Source organism: Ranitomeya variabilis, chromosome 1 (genome assembly GCF_051348905.1).
Source record: "Ranitomeya variabilis isolate aRanVar5 chromosome 1, aRanVar5.hap1, whole genome shotgun sequence".
Classification (NCBI taxonomy): Eukaryota; Metazoa; Chordata; class Amphibia; order Anura; family Dendrobatidae; genus Ranitomeya; species Ranitomeya variabilis.
The window spans coordinates 587765771-587779888 of record NC_135232.1 but is presented as its reverse complement, the minus strand read 5'-3'; positions in this window follow the sequence as shown (position 1 = coordinate 587779888).

The window sequence follows — 14118 nt, the reverse complement described above, 5'->3', positions numbered from 1 at the left end:
GCATTTTTCTCGGTTCCTTTACACCAAGATAGTTGGCATTTGTTTGCATTCACATTTAAGGGCAAACAGTTGGCGTGGACACGCCTTCCACAGGGAATGATACACTCCCCTACTCTTTATTCAAATGCCCTACAAACAGTCCTTCAGAGGTTTGAACCCGAACCACAGGTAGTAATTTTGCAGTATGTGGATGACCTACTACTTTGCTGCCCAGATCTAGAAACTGCAGAAAGGTCCACTGTGAGTTTACTATGTTTTCTAGAAAAAGAAGGGTGTAAAGTGAATAGACAAAAGCTACAAGTTTGTCAGATCAAAGTGGTCTTTCTAGGTCATTGCATTTCTCAAGGTAAAAAGCATCTTACACCTCAAAGAACTGAAGCAATAAGACAGATGAATGAGCCTAGAAATCATAAACAGCTACGAGCATTTTTAGGAATAGTGTCTCATTGTAGACAATGGATTATACATGCCAGTCAACTAATGCAACCACTGTATGACTGTGTAAAAAGTGAACCTTATTTGTTGACAAAAGAAGGTCAGATTTCGTTCCAACAATTAAAAGATGCCCTTGTTTCAGCTCCAGCGTTAGGGCTACCAGACTACACCAAACCATTTCAGCTTATGGCTGCAGAAGTTGATTCTCATGCTACAGGAGTTCTTACCCAGAAGCATGCAGGGAAACAAAGACCAATTGCATATCTTTCAGCAAGGTTAGATCCAGTGGCTAGGGCAGCGCCAACCTGTGTACGTGTAGTTGTTGCTGTCTCACTATTGTTGGACAAAGCATCAGAAATTGTCCTAGAGCATCCACTCACAGTTCAAACTACACATGATGTTTATGGGATATTAAACCAGGTACAACCAAAACACATTTCCATGGCCAGACATTTGCGGCTACAGTGTTCTTTGCTGCTCCCCTCTACTATCACATTTGCAAGGCTTCAGACTCTCAATTTAGCTACACTGCTACCTCTCGAGTCTGAAGGGGGGAATAAGGACACTGATCCACACGCAAATTTTTTCCCTACAGATACACATGATTGTACAGAGCTCATTTTACAAGAAACAGCAGGCTTACCCAATGTATCCGAAACACCACTTCAAAATCCAGATTTAGAGCTGTTTATAGACGGTAGTAGGTTTGCAGATGACACAGGTAACTTTCATACAGGGTATGCAGTTGTGTCAGAATCTGAAACTCTCAAAGCAGAACCTCTTCCACCGAAACAGTCTGCACAAGAAGCAGAACTAACAGCATTGATTGAAGCGCTAAAAATAGCTGAGAATCAGACAGCTAATATATACACTGATTCTAGGTATGCACATGGTATTGTGTTTGACTTTGGAGTAATCTGGAGAGCTAGAGGTTACATGACAGCGTCAGGCCAACCTGTAAAACATGCTTCTCTGATCAAACAGATCTTAGAGGCTGCACAACAAACAAAAGAAGTAGCAGTAATTAAGGTAGCTGCACATGTGAGACTCGACACTAGGGAATCTAGGGGAAATGATAGGGCTGATAAAGCAGCCAAAGCAGCAGCAGTCAAACCCTTACAGCAGGTTCATACTGTAAACCCCACAGAAAATACTGAAGATAGACTGAGACAAGCACAGGAAGATGCAGGAGAAGAGGAGAGGGACAGGTGGAAAAAGGAAGGGGCAGAAGAACAAGCAGGAATTTGGAAGAAAGATGGACTAATATGTCTACCTAGAGCCTGGTACCCGATTGTAGTTGGTGGACTCCACCACCCTACTCATGTGTCTGCAAATGCAATGACACTACTGGCAAAGCAAGTCTGGTTGGCTCCAGGTTTTGGCAACTATGCAAGAGACTATTGTGCTGCATGCGTTATATGCCTAACACATAATCCCGGACAGACAACAAAGACCCCTATGAAGCATCACGTCCGACCTCTCTATCCGTTTCAGCGATTACAAATAGACTTTATCCAGCTGCCAAAAAGTAATGGGTATGAGTATGTGTTGGTGTGTGTGGACATGTTCTCAGGGTGGCCAGAGGCCTATCCAGTTCGGAAGGCTTCAGCTAAAAACACTGCTGTAAAGCTAGTTGCCGAACTGATACCCCGTTACGGTCTCCCTGAAGTGATCGAGTCAGATAGGGGTACTCATTTCACTGGAGAAATATTTCAAAATGTACTGAAAATGTTGGGTGTTGAAAGTCAGTTACACACTCCGTACCATCCTCAAAGTTCTGGTAAGGTGGAACGCATGAATGGAACTTTAAAATTAAAAATACAGAAAGCCATGGCTGAAACAGGAAAGCCTTGGACAGAATGCCTTCCACTGGCCCTTTACTCAATACGCAATACCCCAAGGGGTAAGACTAAACTGTCTCCATATGAAATTTTGTTTGGCAGGACTGCCAATTTAGGATGTTATTTTCCACAGCAACTTGTGTTAAATATTGAGTCATTGACTTCTTATGTGCAAAATCTTCAGAAACAATTAACTAAGGTGCATGCACAAGTTTTTGCTTCCCTTCCAGATCCTGACAACACTGAAGGAAGTCACAAGTTGGAACCAGGTGATCAAGTCTATGTAAAAAGACACACCAGAAAGGCTCTTGAACCAAGATTTGACGGACCCTTCCAAGTCCTGTTGACAACACCTACATCAGTCAAGCTTGAAGGAAAGGCATCATGGATACATGCAAGCCATTGCAAAAGAGCAGTATAAAACTCATAACATTGATGTTAATAGTATTAACCTCAACGGAGGCATGGGATAAACTAGTTAGAGCCACGGATTATTTAGATGATCAGATCTGGGATATATTGGATATACTAAACACTAGTATAGCTGTACAGAATCAGCTTATAATAGTAATCAACCAACATACTCTGGTATTGGATTACCTAACTGCCTCACAAGGGGGTATGTGTCAAATCATCGGACCCACCTGCTGTCATTATATAGACCCGAATAGTACTATGAGTATGACATTTAAATTAAAGGACGTACAACGACTCAGAGATCAGTATGATAAAGACAATGACCAGAATAAGGATAGCTGGTGGTCTGATACTTTCTCTTTTCTCAACCCAGCCAACTGGTTCAGAGGAATCGGTGGGTGGGTTGCTGGGATTATGCAGAGCATAATACATATAGTTATGATTATTGTAGTCATATACGTACTATTCCAGATTGTGCTCAAGAGTATCTCAGTATGCACAGATAAATTTTGTGTAATAGATGCAAGAGTATAAATTTTCTTCTTTATTCTTATGTTATCCTCTAGTGATTCTAATTAATATTACCGTACTAATTTTTGTTTTTATATTTTAGTATACATATTGCAAAACAAAGAAAAGGTTGTGAGAGTTAAACGGAAGAATTGATACTAGATTTGATTTTCTTATTAATAATATAAGTGTGTACATGTGTAATACCAAAAATAAAGGCTTTGTCTTTGGCCCTGTGGTAATCTAAAATAAGGATATGTCAAAGGGAGATTTGTGATAGATTATAAAAGGAATATGTCAAAGGGGGGAATTGTAGAGATCAGATTGAAGAATCCATTTTGTCTTCCTATTCAGAGACGTCTGGCTTAATATGAAGAAACTTGAGTAAAATAGACATTTCCTTTTATGGACGCATTCCTTCTTGTTATTGTGACCTTTAACCTACATTCCAGAAGTTGAACGTTACCAGTAGAATAGATACTCTTTGTTAGAGGATATGAGTGCTTGTACGCATGTCTGTAAATGCTTATCTCTTTGCCATATAAAGGAGGAGGGAGCGTCCAGTGAGTCAGAGGCGAGCTCCTGGGCGATCCCTGCACATGAATACACATCTCTTGTGCTGTGTGTCATTACTTGGATTTTCCTACATCAGAAAGCCAGGGACGGATAAGGACTCAACAGCTGATACCCAATATATGTGAGAAAACTACTGTTGGGTCAAACAGCAGGGCTCGGAAGGGAAGGAGCGTCATTTGACTTTTTGAATGTACAATTTCCTGGAATCATTAGCGAATGTCATATCCCGTTTGGAGAGCTCCTGATGTGCCTAAACAGTGGAACCCTCCCCACAAGTGACCCAATTTTGGAAACTAGACCCCTCAAGGAAAGTATTTTGAAGAGTGGTGAGCACCTTGAACCCCAAGGTGCTTCACAGAAGTTTATAACGTTGAGCCATGAAAATAATAAAATCACATTTTCCTCACAAAAATTATATTTTAGCCCCAACTGTGCATTTTCATAAGGGTAAAAGGAGAAATTTCAATTTGTAGTACAATTTCTCCTGAGTACGCCCAAACCCCATATGTGTGGGGAATACTACTTTTAAGGCACAGTGCAAAGCTTAGAAGGGAAGAGGAGCCATATAGTTCAGATTTTGCTGGAATGGTTTGAAGGTGCCATGTCACATTGGCAGAGCCCCTTAAGGTGTCAGAACAACAGAACCCCCCTATGTGTGAACTAGTTTTACAAACTACACCCCCAATGAATTCATCTAGTGGTGCAGTGATCATATTAACCCCTTAAGCCCCGAGGGTGGTTTGCACGTTAATGACTGGGCCAATTTTTACAATTCTGACCACTGTCCCTTTATGAGGTTATAACTCTGGAACGCTTCAACGGATCTTGGCGATTCTGACACTGTTTTCTCGTGACATATTGTACTTCATGTTAGAGGTAACATTTATTCGATATAACTTGCGTTTATTTGAGAAAAAAATGGAAATTTGGCGAAAATTTTGAAAATTTTGCAATTTTCCAATTTTGAATTGTTATGCCCTTAAATCACAGAAATATGTCATGCAAAATACTTAATAAGTAACATTTCCCACATGTCTACTTTACATCAGCACAATTTTGGAACCAACATTTTTTTTTGTTAGGGAGTTATAAGGGTTAAAAGTTGACCAGCAATTTCTCATTTTTACAACACCATTTTTTTTTAGGGACCACATCTCATTTGAAGTCATTTTGAGGGGTCTATATGATAGAAAATACCCAAGTGTGACACCATTCTAAAAACTGCACCCCTCAAGGTGCTCAAAACCACATTCAATAAGTTTATTAACCCTTCAGGTGTTTCACAGGAATTTTTGGAATGTTTAAATAAAAATGAACATTTAACTTTTTTTCACACAAAATTTATTTCAGCTCCAATTTGTTTATTTTACCAAGGGTAACAGGAGAAAATGGACCCCAAAAGTTGTTGTACAATTTGTCCTGAGTACGCTGATACCCCATATGTGGGGGTAAACCACTGTTTGGGCGCATGGCAGAGCTCGGAAGGAAAGGAGCGCCATTTGACTTTTCAATGCAAAATTGACTGGAATTGAGATGTGACGCCATGTTGCGTTTGGAGAGCCCCTGATGTGCCTAAACATTGAAACCCCCCACAAGTGACACCATTTTGGAAAGTAGACCTCCTAAGGAACTTATCTAGAGGTGTGGTGAGCACTTTGACCCACCAAGTGCTTCACAGAAGTTTATAATGCACAGCCGTAAAAATAAAAAATCATATTTTTCACAAAAATTATCTTTTCGCCCCCAATTTTCTTATTTTCCCAAGGGTAAGAGAAGAAATTAGACCACAAAAGTTGTTGTGCAATTTGTCCTGAGTACGCTGATACCCCATATGTGGGTGTAAACCATTGTTTGGGCGCATGGCAGAGCTCGGAAGGGAAGGTGCGCCATTTGACTTTTCAATGCAAAATTGACTGGAATTGAGATGTGACGCCATGTTGCGTTTGGAGAGCCCCTGATGTGCCTAAACATTGAAACCCCCCACAAGTGACACCATTTTGGAAAGTAAACCCCTTAAAGGGACACTGTCACCTGAATTTGGAGGGAACAATCTTTAGCCATAGGGGCGGGGTTTTCGGGTGTTTGATTCACCCTTTCCTTACCCGCTGGCTGCATGCTGGCTGCAATATGGGATTGAAGTTCATTCTCTGTCCTCCATACTACACGCCTGCGCAAGGCAAGATTGCCTTGTGCAGGCGTGTACTATGGAGGACAGAGAATGAACTTCAATCCCATATTGCAGCCAGCATGCAGCCAGCGGGTAAGGAAAGGGTGAATCCAACACCCGAAAACCCCGCCCCTATGGCTAAAGATTGTTCCCTCCAAATTCAGGTGACAGTGTCCCTTTAAGGAACTTATCTAAATGTGTGGTGAGTACTTTGACCCAACAAGTGCTTCACAGAAGTTTATAGTGCAGAGCCGTAAAAATAAAAAATCATATTTTTTCACAAAAATGATATTTTTGCCCCCAATTTTTAATTTTCCCAGGGGTAAGAGAAGAAATTACACCACAAAAGTTGTTGTGCAATTTGTCCTGAGTACGACGATACCCCATATGTGGGGGTAAACCACTGTTTGGGCGCATAGCAGAGCTCGGAAGTCAAGGAGCACCATTTTACTTTTCAATGCAAAATTGACTGGAATTAAGATGGGACGTCATGTTGCGTTTGGAGAGCCCCTGATGTGCCTAAACATTAAAACCCCCCACAAGTGACACCATTTTGGAAAGTAGACCCCCTAAGGAACTTATCTAGATGTGTTTTGAAAGCTTTGAAACCCCAAGTGTTTCACTACAGTTTATAACGCAGAACCGTGAAAATAAAAATTCTTTTTTTTTTTCACAAAAATGATTTTTTAGCCCCCAGTTTTGTAATTTCACAAGGGTAACAGGATAAATTGGACAACAAAAGTTGTTGACCAATTTGTCCTGAGTACGCTGATGCCCCATATGGGCGGGGAACTACTGTTTGGGCGCATGGCAGAGCTCGGAAGGGAAGGAGCGCCATTTGGAATACAGACTTAGATGGATTGGTCTGCAGGCGTCACGTTGCATTTGCAGAGCCCCTGATGTACCCAAAGAGTACAAACCCCCCACAAGTGACCCCATATTGGAAACTAGACCTCCCAAGGAACTTATCTAGATGTGTTGTGAGAACTTTGAACCCCCAAGTGTTTCACTACAGTTTATAACGCAGAGCCGTGAAACTAAAAATTCTTTTTTTTTCCACAAAAATGATTTGTTAGCCCACAGTTTTGTAATTTCACAAGGGTAACAGGATAAATTGGACAACAAAAGTTGTTGACCAATTTGTCCTGAGTACGCTGATGCCCCATATGTGGGGGGGAACCACTGTTTGGGCGCATGGCAGAGCTCGGAAGGGAAGGAGCGCCATTTGGAATACAGACTTAGATGGATTGGTCTGCAGGCGTCACGTTGCATTTGCAGAGCCCCTGATGTACCCAAACAGTGCAAACCCCCCACAAGTGACCCCATATTGGAAACTAGACCTCCCAAGGAACTTATCTAGATGTGTTGTGAGAACTTTGAACCCCCAAGTGTTTCACTACAGTTTATAACGCAGAGCCGTGAAAATAAAAAAATCTTATTTTTCCCACAAAAATGATATTTAGCCCCCCAAATTTTTATTTTCCCAAGGATAAAAAGAGAACTTGGACCCCAAAAGTTGTTGTCCAATTTGTCCCGAGTACGCTGATACCCCATATGTTGGGGTAAACCCCTGTTTGGGCGTACGGGAGAGCTCGGAAGGGAAGGAGCACTGTTTTACTTTTTCAACGCAGAATTGGCTGGAATTGAGATCGGATGCCATGTCGCGTTTGGAGAGCCCCTGATGTGCCTGAACAGTGGAAACTCCCCAATTCTACCTGAAACCCTAATGCAACAACACCCCTAATCCCAACGGTAACCCTGACACACCCCTAATTCTAATCCCAACCCTAATCCCAACCGTAAATGTAATCCAAACCCTAACCCTAACTTTAGCCCCAACTCTAACCCTAACTTTAGCCCCAACCCTAACCCTAACTTTAGCCCCAACCCTAACCCTAACTTTAGCCCCAACCCTAACCCTAACTTTAGCTCCAACCCTAGCCCCAACCCTAACCCTAACCCTAGCCCCAACCCTAACCCTAAGCCTAACCCTAGCCCTAACCCTAACCCTAACCCTAGCCCCAACCCTAACCCTAAGCCTAACCCTAGCCCTAACCCTAGCCCCAACCCTAACCCTAGCCCTAACCCTAACCCTAATGGGAAAATGGAAATAAATACATTTTTTTTATTTTATTATTTTTCCATAACTAAGGGGGTGATGAAGGGGGGTTTGATTTACTTTTATAGCGCTTTTTATATCGGATTTTTATGATTGGCAGCTGTCACACACTAAAAGACGCTTTTTTTATAGCAAAAAAGTTTTTGCGTCTCCACATTTTGAGACCTGTAATTTTTCCATATTTTGGTCCACAGAGTCATGTGAGGTCTTGTTTTTTGCGGGACGAGTTGACGTTTTTATTGGTAACATTTTCGGACACGTGACAGTTTTCGATCACTTTTTATTCTGATTTTTGTGAGGCAGAATGACCAAAAACCAGCTATTCATGAATTTCTTTTGGGGGAGGCGTTTATACCGTTCCACGTTTGGTAAAATTGATAAAGCAGTTTTATTCGTCGGGTCATTACGATTACAGCGATACCTCATTTATATCATTTTTTTTATGTTTTGGCGCTTTTATACGATAAAAGCTATTTTATAGAAAAAATAATTATTTTGGCATCGCTTTATTCTGAGGACTATAACCTTTTTTTATTTTTTTGCTGATGATGCTGTATGGTGGCTCGTTTTTTGCGGGGCAAGATGCCTTTTTCAGCGGTACCATGGTTATTTATATCCGTCTTTTTGATCGTGTGTTATTCCACTTTTTGTTTGGCGGTATGATAATAAAGCGTTGTTTTTTGGCTGGTTTTTTTTTTTTTCTTACGGTGTTCATTGAAGGGGTTAACTAGTGGGACAGTTTTATAGGTTGGGTCGTTATGGACGCGGCGATTCTAAATATATGTACTTTTATTGTTTTTTGTTTTTTTTTTATAAAGAAATGTATTTATGGGAATAATATTTTTTTTTTCTTTATTTAGGAATTTTTTATTTTTTTTATTTTTTTTTACACATGTGGAATTTTTTTTTTTTACTTTGTCCCAGGGGGGGGCATCACAGATCGCCGATCTTACAGTTTGCATAGCACTCTGTGAGATCGGCGATCTCACTCATCGCTGCAGGCTTACAGAGCTGCAGCTGCAGCCTGCTCCTGACCCGGAAGTACTCTCTGCAGGACCCGGATGCAGCCCCGCGGCCATTTTGGATCCGGGGACTGCAGGGAGGAGACGCTCGGTACAAGGTGAGTACATTCCCTTGTACCGATCGTCTCAGGGAAGCTCGCAGGGAGCCCCCTCCCTGCGCGATGCTTCCCTGTACCGCCGGCACACTGCGATCATGTTTGATCGCGGTGTGCCGGGGGTTAATGTGCCAGGGGCGGTCCGTGACCGCTCCTGGCACATAGTGCCGGATGTCAGCTGCGATAGTCAGCTGACACCCGGCCGCGATCACGGGGGGAGCGCGGCCGATCGCGTATGACGTACTATCCCGTCACTGGGAATTAAGTCCCAGGTCACCTTGACGGGATAGTACGTCATATGGGATTAAGGGGTTAACACCACATGCGCCTCACAGAATTTTATACCACTGAGCGATGAAGAAAGAATACTTTCCATTTTTACTACTAAAATGTTATTTCAGCCCCAAGTTTTTAATTTTTCTCAGGGCTAATACGTTTTTTTTTTTTTTTTTTGCAACAAACTGAGTTCCATTTTTTCCTGAGTGCACAAATACCCTACACGTAATCGGGAAATATATTTCAGGCACAGTGCAAAGCTCGGAAGGCAAGGAGCCCCAGATTTTACTGTTATGGTTTGCAGGTGCCATGACCATGACCCACTGGTAGAGCCCATGAGGTGCCAGAGCAGAAGAGCTCCCCATGAACTCATTTTACAAACTACACCTCTCAATGAATTCAGCTAGGAGCGCAGTGATCATATTGACACCACGGGTGTGTCACATAATTTTATACCATTCGGCAGTGAAGAAAAAGTAACTACATTTTTACCACCAAAATTTGGTTTTAGTCCTAGATTTTACATTTTCACACAAGACGTGGGTAAAAATTGCACCAAAATTTATCCCACAATTTCTACTGAATGTGGCAATAAGGAGAGACTTGGGAGGAATGGAGCGCTATTTGCATCCTGGAGTGCAGAGTTTCCTACAACAGTTTGTGAACTCCATATACAGAGCCCCTAATTGCTAGAAGAGCAGAATCCTGTATCAAGTGACCCCATATTGGAAACTATACTCCTTGAGGAATTTATCTACAGGTGTAGTGACGATTTTGACTCCATGGGTATTTTCCAGAAACAAGCAATGAATATTGCCAAGTGAAAATTGCAAACTGCCGTTGTAGTGACCAGTACATTGCATTCACCAGTACACTGTAGTGACCATACGTTGCAGTCACCAGTACATTATGCCCAGTCCGTGCTTCTAGGGGCATTCACCCGTAAGTTAGGCGGCATCTCATCACTTCAGAAATGCCAAACTTGGTCGCAGAATGGGGTTTAGGTACACTGTGGGGCACAGAAGGGAGAGGCATTTGGATTTGAGAGTACAGAATTTGCCGAATATCTTTTGGCAGTTGAGAAGCCATTTTGCTTTTCCAGAGCCTTTCTACTACCGGTAATGTGGAAGCCCCTTATATTTCCGTTAACAGAAGATAGACCAGAGTGGGAACTTGCTTTTTTGTGTGGATTGAGTTGAAGCTTTTATTAGGAACATTTTACATAATGTTTTGGATCACAGTATTCTGGTGCACTATGCTGACCATGTAGTTTGGGTTTTCCATCTAAATCTCGGAGTGATGTGATTCAGATGAAACACATCAGGGATCCATTCACTATAATGAGGCAGCAGAGTTACTCTGGACTCCGTCTGGCCTCTGTTAAGTGGTGTCCTTCTTTTCAGAAGTGCACAAAACTGTGGCCGACGGCACTTTTATGCAATCCTAAAAAGGCGGACACTGCTGGATCACAGGCCAGACAGGGTCCACAGTGCCACCATCTGCCTGTTTATAGGGAATCTTCCACTAGAGGTTCCGTTTGAATTACGTATTTCAGGGATTTACACAGCGCAGAGCACAGGATAAATGTGCACCGAGCCTTACTGCGATTTTTGGGAGGCAGAATAAAAAAAATCAACGGCATGTGAAGAATTGGTTTTATTTTTTACACAGTTCCTCGTGTGGTATAAGTGATTAGGCAGCTTCATTCTTCGGGTAGGTGCGATGACAGCTATACCAGATTTATGTCGGTTTTTTATGTTTGGCTGCTGTCACACACTAAAAGACACTTTTTATTGCAAAAAATAGTTTTTTGCATCACCATATTTTGAGAGCTATAATTTTTCTATATTTTCGTCCACAGTGTCATATAATGGCTTTTTTTTTGCGGGACGAGTTCGATATTTTTATTGGTGCCATTTTCAGGCACATGACATATTTTGATCGCTTTCTATTCCAATTTTTGGGGGGCAGAATGAACAAAAACCAGCAATTCAGGATTTTTATTTTTTTTTTTTGGGGGGGAGGGGAGAGTTTATGCCATTCCATGTTTGGAAAAATTGTTAAGGCAGTATTATTCTTCAGGTCAGTATGATTACAGCGATACCTCATTTATATTTTTTTAATGTTTTGCAGCTTTTACACAATAAGACACAATAATTATTTTTGCATCGCTTTAATCTGAAAGCTATAACTTTTATTTTTCTGCTGATGGAGCTGTATGGTGGCTTGTTTTTTGGGGGACAAGATTGTGTTTTCAGCGGTACCATGTTTACTTATGTCCATCTTTTCTATCGCGTTTTTTTCCACTTTTTGTTCAGCGGTATGATGATAAAGCATTGTTTTTTGCCTTGTTTATTTTTTTTTACTGATGGTGTTTATTAAAGAGGTTAACTAGTGAAACAGTTTTATAGGTCGGGTCATTGGGGACGTGGCGATACCAAATATATGTACTTTTATTGTTTTTTTATTCAAATATTTATTTATAGATACAATATCTTTACATTTTTATTATTACAGTATTTTTTTTTTTTTTTTTAAATATTTGTAATTATTTATTTTTTTAAATGTACTTTTTTTTAACTTTTTTACTTAGTCCTACTATGGGACAACCATTTTTTGCAGGCTGATCTCTTCTACAGCATGGGGATGCAGCAGCATCCCCATGCTGCAGAAACTGTTAGCTCAGCACTGACAGAGAAACTTGCCGATCATATCCTGCATGTATTTTTTGTATTGCACCAATGTCTGTGTTAATTATCTTATGTTTTTCACCTGTTCAGGGTCTTTTTATTTTCCAGCCTGATTGCTCACAATCTTACTGAGGACTAAGAACACTACATGTGTTCGAAACGCGTTCAGTTGTTTCAGGCACTCTTCCTCCAGTAATTTACGGGTATCTTTGTCCAGCAGCTACATTTTAAAATTATTAAATAAAGACTTTTGATTTTATTTCTGGAGCTGGATACCCCTTTTTTCTTACTGCACATGATCAGCATGTTTCCTAGCTCTGACAACATCAGGTCACCATGGCAATGCTGGGGGGTCTCTGATCCACAGGCAGAGGGGCTGTCAGCCCTCTTTCAGCTCCCGGAATGCTGCAATCTCATTCGATCACAGCATTTCTGGGGTTAAAGTGTCAGGAACCATGCTTGACTGTTCCTGGCACTTAGTGCTGGGTGTCAGCTGTCAGAATCAACTGACACCCAGCGGCGTGCGTGCGGGCGATCGTGCAGACATAATAATCCGTCCCTGCTCAGCTAGACCCAGGGTGTCATGACTCTGGACAGGATGATTCCGCCTCCATCCTGTCAGGTCAAGGTCAAATTTAGTTTGCCTCTCTTTGGCTCTATTTAATGTTGGCAGTTCCTGGATCTGGTGTCGGTGATACTTCCGTATACTTGGTTTGCTGTGTATGACCCGGTTTGTCCCCTGACTTTTGCCTCTGTATCCTGGTTTGTACTGCCCTGTCGTTTCCAGTTATCTGACCCCTTGTATTGTCTCCGTTTACTTTTTGTCTTATCCCTAGGTACTAAGCTCTCATCTGGCTTCTGATCCTCGGCTTTCCTTGACCATGTTTACTGTCTGTGCCTTGCACTCTATGCACTCAGTTGCCTTCCCGGCACTCACATGCAGTGACTCCGCCCCCTGGTCACATGACTGCTCTGTGCCAGGTCCTGTGCTCAGTGCTTAGTCTCAGGTCCTTGCGCACAGCGTGCCTTGTTCCTGCACTCCCTGCACTCGATTGCGTGCCCCCTGATAGTGCCCCCTAGGCAGCATCAGTGACACTATTGGTGTCATCACATTATCACCGACCCAAACAATTTTTCAGGGTTTTTTTTGTGTGCGCTTGTTATGGATCCGCTGTGTGCTCTGTCACATCAGGTATCTAATCTGACCAAGATGATGCAGAACCTATCTGTTGAGCAAAGTGCGTTGGTTGCTTCTCACCAACAGGTACAAAGGGAGTTGGCAGATAAAGTTAATGCTGTTCAGGGTGCCTCTTCCTCATCTGGCAATGGAGAAGGTACTGTGTCTGATGTTTCCTTATCCTCTCCTGAACCCTATGTCAAACTTCCGGATACCTTTTCTGGGGATAAGAAAAAATTCCGGGTATTTAAAGAGAGCTGTAAATTACTTTCTTCCCTGCGTCCTCGGTCCTCGGGTGGTGAGAGTCAAAGGGTAGGGATAGTTATTTCCCTGTTACGTGAGAGGCCGCAATCCTGGGCTTTCTCCCTATCTCCTACCTCCCCTGAGAGAATGTCTGTTGATTGGTTCTTCGAGGCCTTGGGTCTTATTTACGATGAACCTGATCAGGTGAGATTGGCAGAGGACACGATTATGAGTCTTACCCAGGGAAAGTGCTCAGCTGAGTGGTACTGTTCCGATTATAGGCAATGGGCACCCGAGATTTCCTGGAACGACTCGGCAATCGGGGCTGTTCCGATGGGGTCTCTCTGAGCATTTAAAGAATGCCTTGGCCCTGCACCCACCGCCCGACTCTCTGGAGGAGGCCATGACCCAGGACCTGGTCCGTATGGACCGCAGGCTGAGAGAGAGAAGTGCAACGAGATGCTCCTCTGTTGCCAGTGAAGCCAGAGCCTTCATTGTCGGTTGAGCCCATGGAGGTGGGGGCTGTCTCCATGATGGAAAAGGAGAGGAG